The 22,176-nt window shown below is 36.6% G+C and overlaps 1 pseudogene; it reads left to right on the top strand.

Annotated features, from left to right (window-relative positions):
- Positions 1 to 22,176, top strand: part of LOC129669595 (40S ribosomal protein SA-like) — a 41,465-nt pseudogene that overhangs the window by 13,629 nt on the left and 5,660 nt on the right.

Here is a 22,176-nt window from a genome sequence, read left to right on the forward strand (position 1 = left end):
GTATTAAATCTCTGAACAGCCTTGGTCTCTTAAACCCATTGATTTGTTTTCTCCAGTTTGTGTTTTGAGTTTGTGTGGCTTCCCCAAACCTGCTTGGGTTAGCTTATGATGTGAAATTAAACCTCCTTTTAGTGGATAAGCCCCAGAGCTATTAAGGCTGTACATTTACTAGAGCTAGAGAGAGGGGGTTTCAAGCAGTAGTTCTCAACCTGTGGGTCGAGACCTCTTTAAGGGTCAAGTGAGCTTTTCACAGGGGTCGCAGAGCAGATAGCCTGCATATCATATATTTACATTATGATTCATAACAGTAGCAAAATTACAGTTATGAAGTAGCAACAAAAATAATTTTGTGGATGGGGGATTACTGCAACAGGAGAAACTATATGACAGAGTTGCTGAATTAGGAAGGCTGAGAACCACTGCCGTGGAAGTTAAGAGTGTTTGCTGTTCTTGCAGAGAACACAAGTTCCGTTTCCGACATCCACATGGTGGCTCACAGGCATCAGCCAACTCTCGCACTAGTTTCAGGGCATCTCATGTCTTCTTCTAGCTTCCCTGAGCACTGGTTAAGTCCACGGCACACAGGCGAAACACTCATTTACAGAAAATAATCCAAAACAAAGTAAGAATTCACATTTCCTAGGAATGGGGAGTGTCAAACTTGGATTTTTTTCAGTGTCTTTGAACTAGACTAGTCAGTCAGTCTTAAGTGGAGCTGAAGAGAAGTACACTGGCCCTTCTATCTGGCTACTCCAAGTTTAAGCAATACATATTAATTCCTTTCTGGACTTCATAATAAAATAGTATATTTACATTCAACCAGTTCAGCTACCAGCAGATATTAGATTTTTATAAAAGTCACCATAGGATAAACAAAAACCAATATACTCTAAGTAAATATTTTTCAAATAATAATATTATTTAATCTTAGTTATCTTAGCCTATAAAATCCATATTTCATAAAACAATGAACTGACTGTCTGTTTACTCCAGTAGCACATTTAATACCAGGATATGTATCATGGCCTAAAGGTTAAATTTTCAGATTGGACAACAACATAAAGAATGGGCTTATAACTCAATACTGACTCATCCTTTGGGGTGTACGGTTCATTCTAGGGTTAACCACTCTGACTGTGGTGGGATGATGGTGTGGTCCAAAAGGCATGTGGCCAAACATGGATGCAGAGTCAGTGCCTTTTGTAGGCCTTGTTTAAAAGGCTCACCCTGGACTACTCCTGTGCTTCTTTACCTCCAGGCTGACCACTGCTCTAAGCAGGGCTGGGACAATGCCTGGGCAGCCTAAGCCCTTGATGTTCAAGAAGGAACACCTGTACTTCTCATGATGGAAGGTCAGAGGCCATGTACGTGACTTCCTAATTTGGGGGGAGGACACCAAATCCCTTCAGTGGCTGAGGTTTGTACGATGATGTTATCCATAGAGGTGGTCATTGCCTTTGTGTTTAATGTCATCATCATGCCCTGAAAAGTTAGCACTGGTGTCAGATTTAGAAGAGTTTCTTTGCTGTCTCTCTGGTGAAAAGCATAGTTTAAACCAGGACACACTTGGTTTTGTTTCCTTTTGTGTTAGTCAGACTATTTTCACTTTTCTGAAGTCTGAAAAAAAAAGCAAAAGTGGGGAATTTTAATTTTTAAGTAACTATCAAAGTTCACAGCAAGTAAAATATTGTTGCTAAGCATTGTTGTTCGGTGCAGTCTTCTGTGTCTGCAATAATGTTAGTTGATGGAGTCCGAATCATGAAAGGACTTCCCAAAGTTAAAGCAGCTGAGCCCATTGACACAGGCCAGTGACCCCAGCTACTCAGAGGATGACTTACAAGGGTTACAGGGTCAAGCTCTGCCTTGGCTGCTGAGTGAGTTCATGGCATCCAGGGTAACTTAGTGAGACTGTAGCTCTCAGTGAAAGCAGGGCTGGGAATGGACCTCAGTAACAGAGTATTTGAAAAGCATATGTTAAGGCCCTGGATTCAATCCCTGGTACCTTCAAAATAAATAAATAGTCAACTGGAAAAAATGTTTGCTTGTGATGAATTGCATGAGACCAGAATCAAGGTCTTCCTTTTAGAAAAAAATAATTACGCTGGGTGTTTACATTTAATTGTAATTCTCATTAAAAAACAGACCTAGAACTGGGAAATACTAGAATACCATCAAGTATGATTTTCATCAAGTTCTAGCACTCTATGTCTCTTTGCAAACGATTATGTGACTGTACATTATGTGGAAACATGCCGTCATGAAGATGGACTCCGGAATTTCTGTGTAATATCAGACATTTTGACTGTCTGAAGGAAAAACAAAATTCTTCAAGAAAGGTGTACACTAGCCTCACCTCTTCTAATTACTTGGATCTGACTTTTAAATGGATTTGAGGTACTAGTGTGAAGCAAACGAACGTTTTCCTCATGCATACTTTCCTTAATGATTCTGCCAAGTAATACATTAGAGTAGAATGGACTGGGCATAGCATGCGAGTTATACTAAGATGCCCAGGTACACTGCAGGTTCCTGTTTTCACACCTCTTAGGCATTAGCTTGAAGATATTGCCTTGCCACCTATGCTGTACTGTTGTGAGGAGCAAATGAGAGCACATCTGTGAAAGAACTTTTGTTAACTCTAAAACCTGATTTAAAAAAAAAATCTTTTGGATGTGACACATAGAAAAACTTAAAATTATCTGTATGTTTTTTACAAGAACTTTAGAGATGTAACTATTCACTTTATATGGTTTCACTTTAAAACTCAGCAAGAAAAAAGTGTCTAACATATAGTGTGCTATACAGAATGTGTGGAATGGCATCAAAATATGTATGAAAAGCAGCTTTAGTTATATGTCTTAGAATCAAGTTGTTCCTGCTCTTCTCTATAACTTCTACTTCCTCCTCCTCTCTTTCCATTATTCCTTCCACTTTACTGTTTCTCAGCTTTAATAGAATTTTCCACTCTGTCTGTGGATCTTAAGGTTTTACCCTACGGATCCTTGTCTATCAGAATCATGTTACTTATATATGCTCTGGCAGACTTTCTGCAAAAAATATTTTGACGTCTCTCCCTTGATAGTTTATAGTGAGACAAGGTGAAGGTGTAAGTTGCTGGACCAGAAAAAAAGGACAGCAGTCATTGATCGCCAGTGAGCTGTGCAGTGCTGACAGGTGTGTAAGGTCACACTTGAGCTGAGGCGGCTCTGTGGTTTAAATCTCCAGCTGAGTTAGCCATACTTTCAATTACCTTTCTAAAGCCACACCACATGTTTCACATGAAGTAACTCAGAGATGAACAGAAGCATAGAAGTACTTTCTGAAAGGAAACCAAACAGTTTGAGAAAAAAAAATGTAGAAATCGTAAAAAGAAAAAAAAAACAAAAACATTAACTGGGGAAATTTTAGGTGCAAAAGGATGTTGCATGAGAAGGACAAAGAAACTCCTTTATTTCTGCTGTGGCTGATCAGGAATGATCTCAAAAAATGCTGACAGCCACTCTGGGTCACTAGGAAAATGTACACTCCAATAGATCTACGCCAAGAACAATGGGCTGGGGGAAAAGATAAAAGTGAAAATGTAACAGGAGGCAAAGAACATGTTTATCTTGCTGTTAACAGTTTAAACATCATAAATTCAAGAGGAATATATAATTTAAAAGGATTTTTGACTGGATAGCTTCAAATCCTTGCTGGCATTCTTTGTAATTGGCTGGCTCTTTTGGAAACCTACAGTGGAAAGAGAGGTGTACATTGTTTGTGTTTGTGTGAACATTGTTCAGTATTCTCTAATTCCCCAAAATCTGATAAAAACTGGGATCATTTTTGTTGTTGGTGGTGGTGGTGGTGATGGTAGTAGGCATTGGCTGGTTTATATTGTTTGTTGTTGGTGGTTGGTTGTTTTGGGTTTGTTTTTTTTTTTGTCTTCATTATTGTTGGTTGGTTGGTTTGTTGCTATTGTTATTGGTGGTGATGGTTGGTTGGTTGTTTTTTGTCATCATTGTTGGTCCGTTGGTCTGTGGTTGTAGTTGTTGTTGATTGGTTGATTAGTTGTTGATGGTGGTAGTGGTTGGCTGGGTTTTGTTGTTGTTAGTAGGGGTGGTTGGTTGGTTTTTCTGTTGTTATGGTTGTTGTTTGTGGTGGTTGGTTGTTTTCTTGTTGGTGGTGGTGGTTGTTTTTTTATTTCTGTTTTTGTGGTTCTTTCAATCCTTTTTCTCATTTAAAAAATATTAAAGATCATTTTTGCTCCCATCTATCTTTTTTTCTTTCTTTTCTTTCTTGTTCATTAGCCACACTGTATTTTCAAGTTTCTGCTGATGCAATAGACTGAAACATTTTTTTATCTACTCAGAAAAGGAATTGGGGAGTTATTTGTCTGTATTATCTTATAATTTTACAAGTTATTTTCAATTTAGAATTACTGGGGATTGAACTCTTCACTGTATTCACTAGGCACATGCTGAACCACTTACTATGTCCATAGCTGGATTGTGGGGTTCTTATGTATGTGAACACTGAATTTGTTGAGAACATAGGATGATATTTGGAAAGCACCAGCTCTTTGCTCAGGATTTAGTTTAGCATCCAGCTTCCAGGAGAGCTTCTGAGTGCACTGGTCTTTGCTCACTTGATCTGCTTCTTCAACCCTCAAGTGATGACTTATAGCTGGCATGCACCTGTTCTTTCATGCAAGGTTACCTATCCCCAAGAGTTTGTATATGTCTTTGGAGACCTGGAGGGGACAGGAGCTGCACAAGGAGAGCAACAGAACCAAGAAATCTGGGCCCAGGGGTCTTTTCTGAGACTGATACTCCAACCAAGGACCATTCATGGAGATAACCTAGAATCCCTGCGCAGATTTTGCCCATGGCAGCTCAGTGTCCAAGTGGGTCATCTAGTAAGGGGAACAGGAACTGTCTCTGCCATGAAATTATTGGCTGGTTCTTTGATCACCTCTTCCTGATAGGAGAGCAACCTTATTAGGTCACAGAGGAAAACAATGCAGCCAGGTTTGATGAGACCAGATAGGCTAGTGTCAAATGGAAGTGGAGGAGGATCTCCCCTATCAGTGGACTTAAGGAGAGGCATGGGAGGAGAAGGAGAGAGGGTGGGATTGTGAAGGAATGAGCGAAGTGGCTACAGATGGGATACAAAGTGAATAAATTGTAATAAAAATAATTTAATGAAGCATTATCTTAAGCATCCCTTAGGACTACAGCAAGGGACTTTCCATTCCAGGTTTGTCTCGGCATTATAATTGGTCTGGGAGTAAATACTCCCATTGATACCTAGTGCTTGGCCTTAGTAAAGTTACATTTTCTTAGTAAAGTTATGTGTGGTAGATGTGGGAAAATGTGTATATTCTCCACAAAGGGTTATTATTTATAAAGAAGCAAGTCTTCAAAATGCAATACATATATTTTTATAGTCTCTGGCAATGAAGTTTGCTGACATTTGGAATAAGATCATCAGTACTTTGTCTGTGAAGTTTTAGTAGTTTTAAATATAATAAGTTTATTTTTACTCATGAAAAATAATTATTAGAAATATGAATCGTAAGTATAAGGGTTATTTCAATAATATTTAAAGAGTTTTGTGGGAGCATTAGACAATGTAACTTAAAAGAAAATTTAAACTTATGTATCCTGACATGGATCAATGAGTTAGTGACCTTAAGCTGTAGGTTGTTAGCCCTGGTACCCCAGATCCCCAACTTCCCAGACAACTTCAGAAGCTATGCAGTGGAAGATATCAAACACGTGTGCCTGGTTCTTTCTTTCTTCTTGTCGTTTTTCATTTTTAACATATTAATTCAAGACTAAGACTATTCTGAAGCTGTAACAATCAGAATGATTAAATCTTCATACTTGAACATATAATGTTCCTCTTTTGATGAATTTAAAACCATGAGTAACTGTATTTAGATGACTAAGAAAACTGCTATGTGGATCTGACTTGATTTGTACTTATTTCTATTCTATAATTAATTAATTAATTAATTTTTACATCCTGACCACAGTTTCTCCTCCATCCTTTCTTCTCAGTCCTTCCCCTTTTCTTTCTCTCCCTACCACCTTCCACTCCTCCTCCTTTCTTTTTAGAAGAGGGCAGGCCTCCCATGGATATCAACCAGCCATGGTATATCAAGTTGCAGTAAGATTAGGTACTTTCCCTCATTTTAGGGCCAGATGAGGCAATCCAGAAGGAGGAAACAGTCAAAAAATCATGCAACAGTGTCAGAGACACTATGTACTTTCACTCTTAGGAGTCCCACAAGAAGACCAAGCTACACAATTATAACATATATGTAGAGGTTCCTAAGTCAATCCCATGCATGCTGCTGGGTTGGTGGTTCAGTCTCTGTGAGGCCTTATAAGCCAGATTAGTTGATTTTGTGTATTTCTTTGTGGTGTCCTTGACTCCTCAAGCTCCTACAATCCTTCCTTCCCCTCTTTTTCAGGATTTCCCAAGCTCTGCCTAATGTTTGGTTGTAGATCTCTGCATCTGTTTCCATCAGTTGCTAGATAAGGCCTCTCTGATGACAACTGGGTTAGGCACCAATCTATGACTATAGCAGAATATCATTAGGAATCATTTAAATGAATTTCCTTTGCCATTTGTGTTTGGTTTTTTTCCTTGGTTCTTGGATTATCTTGTGCCTCAATGCTTTATCTAGCTAGAAAGGCTGTTGGGTGAGATAAATATAGCTACTCTTTCAAGAAGCTGAAGCTTTGGCTCCTTGATATAGTTGTCTTTGTTAGGGCTTTTATTGCTGTGGTAAAACCATCATGACTAAAAGCAGGTTGGGAGGAAAGGGTTTATTGGCTTACACTTACACATCATAGTCCATCATTGAAGTAAGTCAGTACAGGAACATGAAGAGGTGCTGATTACTGGCTTGCTAATCATGGCTTGTTCAGCCTGCTTTCTTATAGAACCCAGGACCATCAGCCTGGTGGTACCACACACAAAGGGCTGGGCCCTCTGCCATCAATCACTTATTAAGAAAATGCCAATTTTATGAAGGCATTTCTCAGTTCCTTCCCTTCAGATAACGCTAGCTTGTGTCAAATTGATATAAACAAAATGGTATTACCCAGGTTTCATAGGTCCCTTTGTTTGCTGGACCTTATAGATGGTACAATTACCATGCATTTTTGCCATTAGGTCTTCACTGAATATGGAAAATTGCTACCCAGCAGTGCCATGGCACAGATAGAAGCTGGCAGCAAGACACTAAGAACACCAGCTCACTAGTTTTCATTAACACAACAATAAAGAAAACATGGTTTATTCAGTTTGGGCTCCACCCACTATGGCATAATAAAGTTTTATTGTACCAAATGATGTGTACTAGGTTTTTGCTGCTTTATATTGTATAAATTTTGGTCTGGAGAAATGGCTCAGCTGTTAAAGGATAGGCTCACAACGAAAAAAAAATTTATCAGTTTTAAATCTGTTATCTAAGTTGCAGATAGTTCTGGCCCTTCAGTATTCATGTTTGTAATGAGAGTTTTGAAAAGTCAATTAGCATCAGGCTTCATATCTAGAAACAAGAGCAGAACTCTGGAAGTGAATACCAGAACTAAAAAGTATAGAAACAAATTGAAAGCAAACAGTAACAGAATTAATTAAATATAAATCAGGGTTAAGAGAAAGAAGGGGGACAGTCCCAAATTCCAAAGCAAGGAAACATGTAAAAATTTCCCTTAGAAACATTGGTATGCCATGCCAAAGAAGAAAACAGGCTTTGTAATGTATCTGTCGAAGTCAAGGAAAGTTATTTGCTTATGCTATAATTTTTTTTTTACAGTCAACCCAACACTTGTGATTCTTATATTTGATGTTCATAAAGAAGCTTTAATCAAGTCCAAAGTAAAGCTAAGTAAAAAAACAAATAACCTTATATCTAAAACTTATTAAGTGTGTTTTATTTCCCTCAGAACTGGAAGAGTTACAGTTAGGTTTTCTTTTTTTCCCCCTCTGACTATTGCATATGTAGCCACAGGCCAAGTGACAACATCATTGTTTTTAATTAAAAGGATTAATAAAAATGTAAGAGGATTAAGCCTTTCAGGGTTTGGCTTCTACATTTAATAAAAGAATATTGGTTTGGAGCCAGTGTGCTATACATGCTAATTGATTGATGGGTTGTTTGAAGTAATGCGGGAGATTGCCTCAGCTGTGAAGGTTCAGCAGGGTCTGTAGTTCTTAGAAACAGTCTTACACTCAGGGATCACAGGTCAATGCTTTAAGACATTTTAAACTGTATTTACTAGAAGCGGAATGTTTGCTATTAGCATCTAGTGAACAGAGGCTAAAGATGTAGCCATCTCACAACACTCTGGAAAATTCTCCACAACAAAGAATTATCTCACCTACAATATCAATTGTTTTAAAGTTGAGACAACAAGGAGAACACATAGTTTGGCTTCTAACATCTTTCAATCTACATTCCCTTCGTTTTCTTTCCTGAGAAGTTTGTGCCACTTGGTGTGGTGATGAGCAAGTGGCTCTGTTTTGTGCTTAATGTGGTATTTTCAGAGCCATTTTTCAAGCTGTGATGTGGCATAGAGCGAAAACACAGTTGAGGTTTACATTGCAGCTGTATGGTTTGGTCATGTCATTCTGTCTTTCGTTCTTTTACTGTTAGAAAAGATCTAATGTTTCTTTTAGTACAAATACAGTCAAGACAATCACAATATCATTGATTCTACCCAACTCCAGCGTCTCTGGGTCAGACCATGAGCCAAGAGTAACAGGATAATAAGGTTGTAGTTCTTGTTTCTGGTTTCTTAGAGTTTAGCTGGGGAGTCAGAGCAGAAAGGACCATGTACCCTGATGAGCATTCCACAAAAGCATGACTGTAGTTCTTGAGTACAGAGAGAGGTCAGCCATTGCTGTCTCAAGGTGTGTTGGGTAAGTACTCTGGAAAAACACAGATGTGGTTTGGGTTTTGAAGAAAGAGTAGAATTGTATAACAAAAGGCAGTGTGGGCTTTTCAGATGGGAAGGAAAGCAATGGCCATAGGAAGAACACAGGCAATGCTTAGTAATGTTGAATATGTTTAGTATGTTGGAGACGTGAAAAGTATTGAATAAAAATACTCCCTTAGCGGGTTGGGGATATAATTACAGCTGGTAGAATGCTTGCTCAGCACTTTGCAGCTAGAAGCAATTCAAGGTCATCCTTAGCTTCATGGCCTAGGACACTGGTCTACATAAGGTCTTTACTCAAAACAATTCTCTTCTTGTATTTCCTTAGATTATTAACATATTAAAAAATGCTTAAAGCCACGACAAACCAGTTTTGACACTCACTTTGAGTGTATGCCTCAGGAGCATCCAGCTTTAGCTACTATCCCAGGTCCCCTTAGCTCTGTCACTTCTTTCTTGTTTGCCTAAACCTTTGCTTAATGGACTATTCCATTGTTAATACTGGGACTTACTTTGAGAACTCAAGTACAGCAAATCCAATTTAGGAAAAAAGTGACTGATATTTTCCTTATGAAATTCCCATTGAAATAATTATGAATTTTAATAACCCCTTTGAAACAAAAGAGTTGTCATTAAAAGTTACTGATTAATTCAAAGTTGATATGAACCAAGAGTGATATCACACAATATATACTTTCTAAAATAGAGAATCTGACAGCAGAAATAGTACTAAAACTTGTGTGATAAATCGACAATGGTCAGAACCTACATGACTATACTCAGATTTCTTTTGTAGCTAAAAATAAGAATCTTCCCTCATTGTGTGCCACAGAAGGAAGAGTCTTCAGAAGGAAATTACTTTTCTGTTGTCTACAAAGAAGTAGATAAATGTTGTATGAATTTCCCCTTAGTCCCCCTGATGGTCATCAAGAGAAGAGAGTTTATGTAAGACCTGGCTTTGTGTGGTTTACCTTTGGAAATATCCAGATACCATAAGAAATTATATAACACCTATCACAATGGCTTCAGGAGAGTTTAATAAATCTATACTCTATTCCCGGCCAAGCAGCTGAATTACCGTGACACTCCATTTTTTGATGTCTGAACTCTTCTTAGAAATAAATCTAAGAATACCTACTATTCTTTGCTCAGGACATATGAAGTAATGTCTTCAAAGTGTGTAAGAAGAAAAAGTGTGTGTAGCACACAAGAAAACCTTCTTTGACCATGAACAGCAGTTTTTCCATTTACATGATTAAATTCTGAGTGGTTTGACACTTGGCAACCTGAGTTTTTCTTTGACCAAAAAGTAATATTTCCTCATTAACCGCTCATTATGCGTTTGTCACAACTTTACTTATCTTGGTAAATACCCTAGAAAAGAGCAGATTTGGCTGGAGCTGAATTGGTGCAGCTTCCCGAATTTGGCTTCAAAATGAAGCCAGCACTATTTTAATCTGAAATGAGCTAAGAGGGTGATGTTAGAAATCACAGCCTGGATGCATTCTCCCAGAAATCTCTGAAGCTCAGCTATCTCTGAGGGAGAGAAGAGAGTGGCGACTAATTGCATTCAAGGCTACCATTTTCCCCTCTGTTGTGAAAATACACAGCAACAGTAGAACTATAATGAAGATTAATGGATAAGCCGTTTTACTCGTGATATGTGAGACTTTAGTATTGATTTTCTAAGGATAGGTTTTTATGTAATAGGGCCAAACATTTTTTTTTTTTGATTACCTATTAGATTTTGCTCTCAAAGTGATAAAAAGAGAGAGAAAATTACTTTACGCAGAAAAATAAATTACTGAAACACTGCTGAACTCATTCATTCCATTTAGTTTCTGACTCTTTGTGGCAAACTGACCATTTAATAATTGCAAAAAAAAAAAAAAGCTGGAAAGATACCTATCACTTATGTATCTATCTGTGTCTGTCTGTCTGTCTGTCTGTATGTATGTATGTATGTATGCATGTATGTATGCATGTATCTATCTATCTATCTATCTATCTATCTATCTATCTATCTATCTATCCATCCATCTACCTACCTAGCTACATATCTATCGTTTATCTATGTATCTATCTGTGTATCTATCTATCTTCATTATTATCAACAACTTCTATCATTTATCCATCCCCTGCAAATCTCTTCATCTTAAAAAAAAAATATTGTTACTACATTTGCTTTGCAATACTCAGGATAATCCTTTAAAGTGTAACTGCTGAAATAACGTGAAAGAAGGAATGTTTCTGGTCTAAATGTCACACAGCTTTTGCCACTATTGCAGTGATTCCTTGTGGATATTGCCCAGCTCTGCCAGCTACCATCTGCAATCCTTCATTGGTCATAGGCAAGTTATTGAGTGTGTTTTCTGATTCATGAGTTTAGATATGCTTGGCTTAGAAGTGTTAATATGAATTTCCATATAACTAGAACTGGGTGCTATTAAGTCCGAGGTAGCAACACCCCAATAAAGCAGATCTCCTCCAAAGGCACTCTACCCCCCCCAACAGTTCATAGTTCTGCCTACCCTGTTACTTTATCCTTTCTTCTTCTTCTTCTTCTTCTTCTTCTTTTTTTTTTTTTTTTTGTTGCTATATCTCAACAACTTCCTTGCCCCCAAACCATTAACACTTTCAACATTCAGTGTGGGAATAGAGACACTTGACTCTTTTCCTGCTCCTCATATCTTTGCTGCTGCAGTGGGCATCTTTCATTGTTTTGATATATTATTGGAAATTCCTGTGTGTCACATCCCCCTCCTTCTTACAGTAGAGTCACCTTCCTTTTCTAAGTGCAGAGGACTACTGGGAAATAGTATCCTCTGACCTGTGACTTATAATGGCTCCATCCTGGCAAATAAACAGTAAAGGAAGGACCTTCTGTGTCAAGTCACCGTTCTAATGCCTCATCAAAGTACAGTGTACAGTATTATAGAGAAGACACAAAGAACTCATATCCAGGGTCCAGAGAATGTCCAGGTGGCCTGAGAGCAGTGGAGAAAGAGAGAAGTCCCTTTGATGGCAAACATCAGAGCTAATTAAGGGTTTCCCATATTACAGTGCCCTGTGTTTACCCTTGTACCTTTTTGGTTTCCTTCAACAGATTCTCGGGCCACCACTGGCTCATTTCCCTTTGGCCTTTTCTGTTAGTGGCCTCTGGTGCACTTCAACATGGTTCTCAAGTTGTCACTTCAACATGGTTGTCAACATGGTCGAGGTTCCTGTGTTGAGGAGCTGATTATAACTTCATATTAGTTTTGAATGCATGTAAACCAACAGAAGAAAGTAGAAAATGTCAAGAGACTTGTTTTCTTTACTGTAGCTTGGTTACTTCTGGGGATAATCAGTCATGGGTTTTATTTTGGTGAAGTGATTCTTAGAATTTAAAAATTCTTTTATTCAATAAAATCACAGGTAATGGTTTCTGGTTGCCTAACCTATTCCTAGACATTTTACATAAAATATTGCCTGTTATAAAAGCAATACTATCCAGCTGTGCTTTCTGTTTTTGAGACAGAATCAGAATGGCAAATCTTAAAACTAAAAGAAGTGGAGTTGGGATTAGAATTTAATCTTGTCTCAGGTCTATGCACACGCCTTTCAAATTAGATTTACTAAATAGATCATGTTAGAAGTACCGTGGTACCGAAATCATATCATAAATACAAATTGTTTAATGCTTAGTTACTGTAGGAACACACTGGAAAAGCTGTGCTAAAAGAGTGAATGCTGTTTGTCTGGCATCTGTCTTTGTGACGTGGCCGTATAGAAATTTAATGGAATATTAACTTACTGTTGAGGATCTGTGTTTATTCAGTTAAATTTTAACATGTAGATGATAAATCTGAGGATCAGATTCGGGAAATCAAATAAATCATCTCAGTTAGTTGTAAGCTGAATAACTGTATAACCATGGCCCAAATCAAGAGTATTTACATAGCTAACACTATAGCTCAGTGAGAGAGTGCTTGTCTAGTATGCATGAGCCACTAATTTCAGTTTCCAGCAATAAAACTTTATGCTGGTTCAAAAGGGGCCCTTAAACCCTGTACTGGTCAGTGGTTTCTCCAATCCTCCCACATGTTCCTACTGTCTTGATTTTTTAAAAAATAACTTCTCTTTGTTCTAGTGTCCTAGATACTACAGATAGCTTGGCTCATTTAAAAAAAATCCAGTCTTAAAAATTTTAAGTCCAAAGCCTCCTCCCCAGTCTATTTCTTTATAATCTATCCAAAGGAGAGATTCGAATCTGTCTTCAAATGGTGAAATTCATCCCAGTCCACGGTTTTCTGATCTGGGTGTTTGGTGCACTTGCCATATCCCTCTCCCTTCTGTGGCTTTTTCAGTGAACATTTAGATGCAGGCTGTATCATTAGACTATCATTAGACTTCAGTACTTCTTGGGTGGTGGTGAGCCATTTAGACAGAACATACATAATGTCTAGTTTTAGCATTAAAAAAAACATTTACAGCTACTTGTGCTTAATGTTTAAATGATTAATCCAATGAGTATTGGGAAATGATATTCCATCATTGATTTTAATTTATGTTACATAATTTTACCTAGATATTTTACAACTTCTACTATTTGGTTCTCCTGAGGAAAACTTCATGTTGGAAAACAAGAGAAGTGATTATTTTTTTATCTCATAATTTAAAAAGTAACAGTTTCATTAACTGTCATTGTTAAAAAGTGACAGATTGTTTTTTTATTTTTAATATTTTTATTGTCTGTTATGTGCATCTTTGTTTGTGGGCATGTAGGTGCTGGGGTACGCCAGAAAATAGCTTCAGATCTCTTGGAGCTGGATTTACAGGCATTTGTGAGTTGCCCAACATGGGTGCTTGAAACCACACTATTTCTTTAACTGCTGAACCATCTCTCCAGCCTCCAAATTAGTATTTTTAAGTACCATTAAGATCACCTCCCTCTGGGTGGTGCAGCCTTGCCAGGCCACAGAGGAAGACAATGAAGCCAGTCCTGATGAGACCTGATAGACTAGGGTAAGATAAAAGGGAGGAGGACCCCCCCATTAGCGAACTAAGGGAGGGGCATATGGGGAGAACAGGGAGGGTGAGTGGGATTGGGAGGGGATGAGGAAGGGGGCTGCAACCAGGATACAAAATGAATAAACTGTAATAAATAATAAATAAAAATTTAAAAAGAATTGAGTGATTTTTATATTTAATGTGTCTAAATCCAGTCAAAACAATTAGAAATTCATCTTATTTATTTATTTATTTATTTATTTATTTATTTATTTATCTATCTATTTATTTATTTATTTCTGAGGTTTCACTGTGTTGATTTGTGTAGGTTTCATAGCTTGTTCTCTGCAACAATGTGTCTGTGACATGTTACAGCCAACTATGTTTCACTGCACTTAGTGAATTATGGAACTTTACTTCCACCTAGATGTGTTTACTTTTCCTACTTTCAAATATCACAATCCTAACTGTCAAAGAAAGTGCTAAAGTTTTGTTCCAGTCATCAAATATGATCTAGTGCTGTTATCGTCACTTTAGCTGTATGCTAGAGTTTCTTTTTCTTTAAGGCCCATAGTGGTTTCTTTTCTTCTTCCCCTGCTGAATTCATCCATGGTACTGTCAGGGGTTTATTGGTCTCTCTCTACTGCCCTTCTAACCATGGCTGTACCAAGTGCAGCATGCGGCTTGGACCAGCTGCAGCTTCATGTATACATCTTCTTGATAGCCTTCCCTCCCATTTATGTGTTGTTTTCATGTCCATGAAGCACAGATCATAAAAGAAAAGCTATATTCCTCACCAAAGTCAGCTTCTCTTTGCTTTCATTTATTTTCATGACACTATAGCTGTCCTGTTCAAACTGTATCTTTTAGAATTACCATTTGCTACAGAATATGTGCTTAATTGGCACTTAGGTCAATAAGTTAGGTTTTCTTCAAAATTGTGGGTGATTTTATTCAATGATTACTTTTCCCTGGCAAGAATCCAGGTGAACTATTTTGTCTAGTTAAACAACTTGAAATTTTAGTAATGTAAAATTGTGTATAATTATATATTTTTATCAATGTGTCTAGTGTATTTTCTACATTATTTTTGTCAAAATATTAGGAATTATAATTTCTGTATATACACAATACAATATTCATAGACATATAAATGCAAGCTTATGCCATGGAAGCATAAACTCAGCTGAAATTGGTAATTTTATGGTGACTGAGTTTGTGATATAAAAAAAGTAGGTTTCTTACATTGTTCCAAGAAATAAAGTTGGTCACTAACATTAAAATGTGCAAAGTAGACATAGTTCCAAGCAAAATACCATGAGATTCCCCTTCCTCTCTGAGTTGTTCCTGCCTGTGTTTTGGTTAGGAAAGACAGGAGTGGACATGTGACCTTTTCGTTCTCTTATGCTGTCTATTTTACTAAAGAGCAAAATGCACATGGCCAACCTTTGTTATCTAGTTTCCCGACCAAGAACAGTATTGAGCAAGGGAAAGCTTGCTTACGTTCTTTCAGCTATCACCATTTTGGGGTCATCTTCCTGGTGTTGTATATCCTGCTATTCAGCTAAAATGTCATAGTTTGCTCAATCCTGTTTCTTAGGAATGCTTGTTTTATTAACTCTGTGCACATGTTAACTCAGACTTGACATGATTTCGTTATGAGAGATTCAAGATCACTTTATAACATTTACATCTGAGAAGGTACATATTCAGTATATGTATACATATATATATATATATATATATATATATATATATATATATATATTAAACCTTTAGCTCTTTGTAATTATGTCCAGGTTACATAAAAGTGAAAATAAATGTTCTCTTTGTCCTTTAGTTTGAAAAATGTGATCAATTTGTTTCTTATGACTAGTAGTCTACTTTCTTCTAAACACATGACATTCATTCAGTGAGATTTTGCACTTTGATAAACTGAAGCAGGCGCTATTGTTATTGATAAAGACACTCTTGAAGGGGCTTCTGATGCTTTTCTGCAAAAATTGGTATTGTCATATTAAAAAACCAAGATTTTGAAATTAGGAAAGAAGAGAGCTGAAATGAAGAGTAAATATTGTTTTGAAGCACAAAGGTATCAGGTAACATGAATTATGAAGCTAAAGTACAAACAGTTACAGCAAGGCTTACAATTCACAAGTACAAAACCCAAGTTAAGGCTACTGAATGAAGGAAAAGATTTATTTTGTAATTTATTGTTGCTAAAGTATTTTATTTATTACATATAATATATATTTTTTAATTTATTCACTTTGTATACTGGTTGAAGCCCTCTCTCTCATCTCCTACTGGTCCAACCCTCCCTCCTACTTCCTCCCTATCCCTCTCGAATTTCACCTAACAAATTATTAAGATTTTTGTAGGTAAATGTTAATATAAAAATGTGCTAAAATATAGTTTAAGTAATTAAAGATACAATTTTTAAACCAGCACCCACCTATATTAATAATTAAATACTTAGTTCCTTGTGTTTTTCTAGATAATATGATATGTTTGCCTACATTTATTTCTGCAGTGTTAGTTTAGGTCCTAGACAGAGCACAGAGCACAATGTACGATCAACATCCTGTCTTTCCTTCCATCTTTCTTTCTTTCTTTCTTTCTTTCTTTCTTTCTTTCTTTCTTTCTTTCTTCTTCTAATGAGCACAAAACACACATAACTGAATATATATAAAGCTTGGCCTATTTTCATTTAACTTAGAGTAATTGAATCATTTAGGGGTTTTGAGATCGCAGATATTGTTAATCCATTTTACAGATGACTATAGTCACTTTCTCAAGAGCAGTTAAGTTCTGTTTCTCCACTAGAAATGCCTGCCAGTGTCTTTCCTTTTTTTTTTTTTTTTTTTTTTTTTTTTTTCAGTTATCTCCCCACAAGTCTCGTGGTCCTGATAACCTTGGCACTGGCAACTATGGAAAGAAATCCAGCCACTTCACATGTCTGTATTTTCACTTAGCACTTTTCTGCAGGGCCTCCCTTTAGCCCCTCTCCTTTTCCTAGTAATTCTTATTGTCGAGTAACTCTTTTCCTAGTAACTCTTATCATCACTTAAACTGTTCTTATTGATATATTTTTGTTTTATGAACTCTATTTTATAATAGTTATATACCTGATTTGTTGATCTTCATGATTACCCTGAGGCACAAGTTACAGCCTATCTTTGTGTCACAGAACATAATCTAGCTGGGCAACTTTCCATGTTAAATAGGGCAGTGATTGCAAATATATATAATTATAAACTTAATAGTTTGAAAACTGAATGAATATGTATGTTTTCTATAATAAATCTAGGTAGAGTTCAATATAGTTTTATTATTGGAGCACAATTTGTTATAAACATATTTACACTGTCAGCAGCTTACTGAGTGAATGAGTTGTGTTTTCATTTCTTTAGTAGCTTAGATTTCTCCTCTACTGTGTAGGTTTTATCAGGGAATCAAGATGTAAAGCTCATTACTTAATTTTCTTCTACAGTAATTTCATTTGGGGAAGGTATTTTTACTGTCTGATTATTTCATTTAAAGGTTAAAAATAACAGAAAAATAATTGTCTCATCATTAAAGGTTGCTAGGACATCCAAGTTCCCTGTATTATTTATCTGGGTTCCTGAAATAAAAATGAATTGCACTCCAAAGATTAGCTGCATTATTCATTGACTATACTCAGCATATACAAAATGATTTGCTAGCTCATGCAATTGCTTAAAATCATTATTTTCTTCTATAATCTATTTAGCAACTTTAAAAACTAATGTTCTAAACAAGAAATTTAAGCTACCATAATGAAAATATATTTGTCAAGTTTCTTAGGAGTTATGTCTTTGATAAGGAAGAAAATGCTCATTAATAGCATATACCATAACATTAGTTTTCTTTATGATTCTAGAAAGCTCCATAGAGTTTGAGTGTGCCAAATTTTAAAAGCTCACCAATTCTTCTCTCTTGGTGACAGTTCAGATTTCATTGTTTTATTTTCCTATTGTAGCTTTTCTTAAGAGTAGATTAAATTCTTGTACAGGCTTTTTGAAATGAAACTGCTTATTGCCTTAAAAATTCCATCTTTAAAATACTCATGTCCAGAAGTATTAAGTTGATTATGGATATGAATTCTGGCTGGGGTTTCTTGGAAATTGTTTCTTCTAGTCTTTGTAAGCCACATTTACTCTTTGGAAAAAGTGAAGCAAATTATTTATTACTCACTCCACTATTTAAAGCTATGGGAAAATGCATATGCCATATAAATAAGGCTGCAAACAAACTGCAAACAAACTTTTAATTTCTGAACTTTTCCATATATTTTATTTGTAATAGCACATTGTCAGTTAGAAATGTTTTATTGCTGTTGAATGGGTCCACCTATGTTGGCTTCTGCCCATCACATTATTAAGGCCAGCTAGCTTCCATTTCTCTTGGGGACTCACCCTTTGTGTACGTGTCCATTCATAGTTTAGCTGTTTCAAATAAATATTTGCTTCAGTGTTCATGGATTCAGCTTTCTGGGAATAAGCTGCCTTCTAATATATCTACGTAAAAAAAGATTTAAATACTTCTTTGGAGGCTCATTTTGTATTTTGAGATGTTCTTTTGTTGACCTCAACAGTTGATTCTGAGCTACATTACAAGGGGAGAGGTTCTAAAGTATATTTTATTAATATCATTTTTATGTATCAAGTTTTGTCATTCTCTTGTTTAGAAAGCGTATGTTCCATGTAATAATAATTATCCTGCCTCCTAATTTGACCTTCAGATATCTGCTTATTTATTTCTTATCTGCTCTTTAAAATATTATAGTATCTCTAACCTTATTATAGAAACTTTACATTTCTTTGTTTAAATGCTGTTGGTACATTTACTTAGGTGTTTCATTTCTACCATGCATGTCTTAATTTAAATAATGTATCTCTTTGCTAAGAGGCCACTGCCACAAAAGAAAATTACTATGATGAGGCTTGAGAGCTATAATAATATACACTTGTAGAAATGCACAGAGCACTGTGCCAATTTAATAGAATAGTAGTAGTAGGCTCACCCTGGAGCCTGTGAGCTCCCCAACCACAGGTTCTTGAAAAAATTTTTAGGACCATACATGTGTGTCTTCCTATGGGTCAGGCCTTAAATCTAGTCAGAAATCAGCAAGTTGTCCCTATTACATTCATGCCATTATAGTATCCATGGACATATTTTATATTAGCTGACAGGGTTTTATCATATATGTTTCTGATCCCTTAATTACCAAACTGTAATTTGCTACCTTCCCTGACATAGTTTTCAGTCTGCTATTTTACTTAGTCTTTCTTTCTTTTAAAGACATTAATTCAATCAGAGCTTATCCCATTCTTACAACTTCATTTAACCTTAACAGAGTCACACAATATTGTAATCTACAGGATTCATAAATAAGAAATACTGTTGATGGTATGTTTTTGTTCTGTATATTTAGTAATTTAACAATAATAGAGGCAAGGAGTTTCATTTCTGTTGGTGTTATGAATGCCTCTTGCTGGAGTGGTAATAGTAATTTATGATAAAGTAGACTTCAGACAACAGGACATTGCCAAAGACAAAGAGGACATTATTATGATAAAAGTCAACTCATTATAAAACATAAAAATGTATACAGGCTTTTTTTAGTGTATACTACATGTCATAAGTCAACAATAGAAAGCACACAGTTTAGAACATTTTCCTAACAATACACAGAGGATATTCTTTTTAACCATACCCAGAATATGGATAGACTACACTGGGAGTCATAACACAATTTCATTAAATTTTGAAGCATTTTCTTTGATTATAAAACAATTAAAGCAGGAATTAATAGCAGAAGGGTAAAATGAAAATAATAAAATATTTGGAAACAGTAGGTGTTGTAGATAACTCACCAATAAGTAATTCGCTGGTCACAAAAGAAATGTTAGAGAGAATTAAGTTATATTTAAACTGAAAGAAAGTATGAAGACCAATAGAGCCAACAAATCTGGACCAAGGAGGTGCCGGTAGAGACTGATGCACCAACCAAGGCCCAAGCATGGAGAGTATCTAGGCCCCCTGCTCAGGTATAGCCCATGGAAGCTCAGTCTCCATGTGGGATCCCAAGTAAGGGGAGCAGGGACTCTCTCTGACATGGACTCTGCTGAATGCTCCTTGATTACTTCCTTCTGTTAGGGTGGGCTTTCCAAGTCACAGAAGAAGAGGATGCAGACAGTCCTGATAAGACTTGATGGGCTGGGGTCAGTTGGTAGAGGAGGAGGGCTCCCCTTTCTGAGGAGTAGGGGAAGGGGACAGGGGAAGAAGGAGGAACATGGAACCAGAGGACACAAGAGAGGGCCTATAATTGAAATGTAAAGTGAATAAATTAAAAAAGAAGGAAGAAAAAAGAAAGTATGCTAAATATAAAAATTTTAACATTTTCAAGTAAATTTGGTATAATTTGTAACACATGATCTTACTGAGAATATTCTAAGGTTAATAATTTGAGAATTTACCTTCAGATGTGGAAAAAAAAAAAATCTAAAGCTACCAAAAGGAATAAAGATCATAAAGATCAGCACAGAAGTAGTTTAAATTTAAAAGATGCAGACAGAAAAAAATCAATGGAACTAAAAGCTGGCTCATTGGGCATAAAAATCAATAAAATTCTAGACAGAGAGACTAAGGCGACACACACACACACACACACACACACACACACACACACACAACATGGACACCAGAAATGAAAATTGAGGGTGTCATTTCTGATTTCAGAATCATGAAATGGGAATGCTACAAAAGTTCTGGAATAAATATGGAAGCTTTGATAAACGGACCAAATCCTTGAACATTCACAAACTATTTTATAATCTCATCTAAGAAGAAATAATAATCTAAATAGCCTACACTTATTAACGAAATAAAGTTACCGGTAACATATTTCAAGAAAGAAAGATGGGAGAGGACTGGGAATTACAGGATTGAAATAACAAAATAAAGGGAAAGAGACATAGGTAGTAGATGAAGAGGCACCCGAGTGGGGGCAGGAAGGGAACACATTCCTGACCCCGGTCTGTGCTTGTCTTGGTTGGCTCCTGTATAGTTAATGCCAGTTTATATTTCTAATGTGACTCCTTGTACCTTACAAGGTAAGACTAGGCAGAGGCTATTTTAAGAAAGCTCAGTCTCCAGAGGAAAAAAAAAAAAAAGACTGTACTACATGACTCACCCTAGTGAAACAACAGGTTTGTGGCAGACTTTACCAAATGTGCATGAAGTTTTAGGAGTTGGTGATAAATAGCAAAGACTCTCCTCATGCTGAGTTACACTTTAAATTCCATAAGCAGATCTTAGATGACATTGGTGGCCAGAAGAGGCATCTTGCTGGAATCCAGAGTTTGCATGGTATTGTAAACAATGGTCTGTTTCTTCAGGTCAACTAATTCCTTTTTTTTTTTTTTTTTTTTTTTTTTCTTTTCTTCTCTGTATAGCTCTGGTTGTCCTGGACTTTATTAGCAGCTCCAGGCTGGCCAGAACTCTTAGAGATCCACCTGCCTCTGCCTCTGAGTGTTGGGATTAAAAGCGTGTGCTACCACATCCAGCTAGGCCAGCTGATTGCTGCTGATGATCTGTTTTCTCTCTTTTTATTGACATTTTGTTGATCTTTAAAAACAAACAAACAGGAAATAAAAGCCAAGTAAGGGTTGGCTTTTTTCAATTAGGTTTACTAATGCTGTTGTGAAAACACCATGACCAAAAGCAACTTGGTGAAGAAAGGGTGTACTTGGCTTACATGTCCTGGGTCACACAGTTCACTGACGAAAGACAAGGCAGGAACTCAGACTGAATAGGAGCTTGGAGGCAGGAGCTGATCAGAAGCCATGAGGAGGTGCTGCTTGCTCTGTAAGCTCAGAACTACTTGCCCAGGGAGGTACCACCCCAAATGGGCTTGGTCCACCAACATCAATCACTAATTAAGAAGTACCCTGTAGGCTTGGCTCCAGACTGATCCTATGGAGGCATTTTCTCAATTGTGATTCCAGCTTGTGTCAAGTTGACATAAAACTAGACAGTTAATGCCTCATTGGTTAACAGTACTTGCTGATCTTTTAGAGACCCAGATTCAATTCACAGCACTCATACGGTGGCTTACAACCACCAGAAATTCCAGATATAGGTGGTCAAAAGCCCTATTTTTCTGTAAGTATTAGGCTTGCCAGTGCTACACATTACAAAAATGTAGGCAAAACATTCATAC

Source organism: Psammomys obesus, unplaced genomic scaffold, assembly GCF_907164565.1.
Source record: "Psammomys obesus unplaced genomic scaffold, mPsaObe1.curated_primary_1811, whole genome shotgun sequence".
Lineage (NCBI taxonomy): Eukaryota > Metazoa > Chordata > Mammalia > Rodentia > Muridae > Psammomys > Psammomys obesus.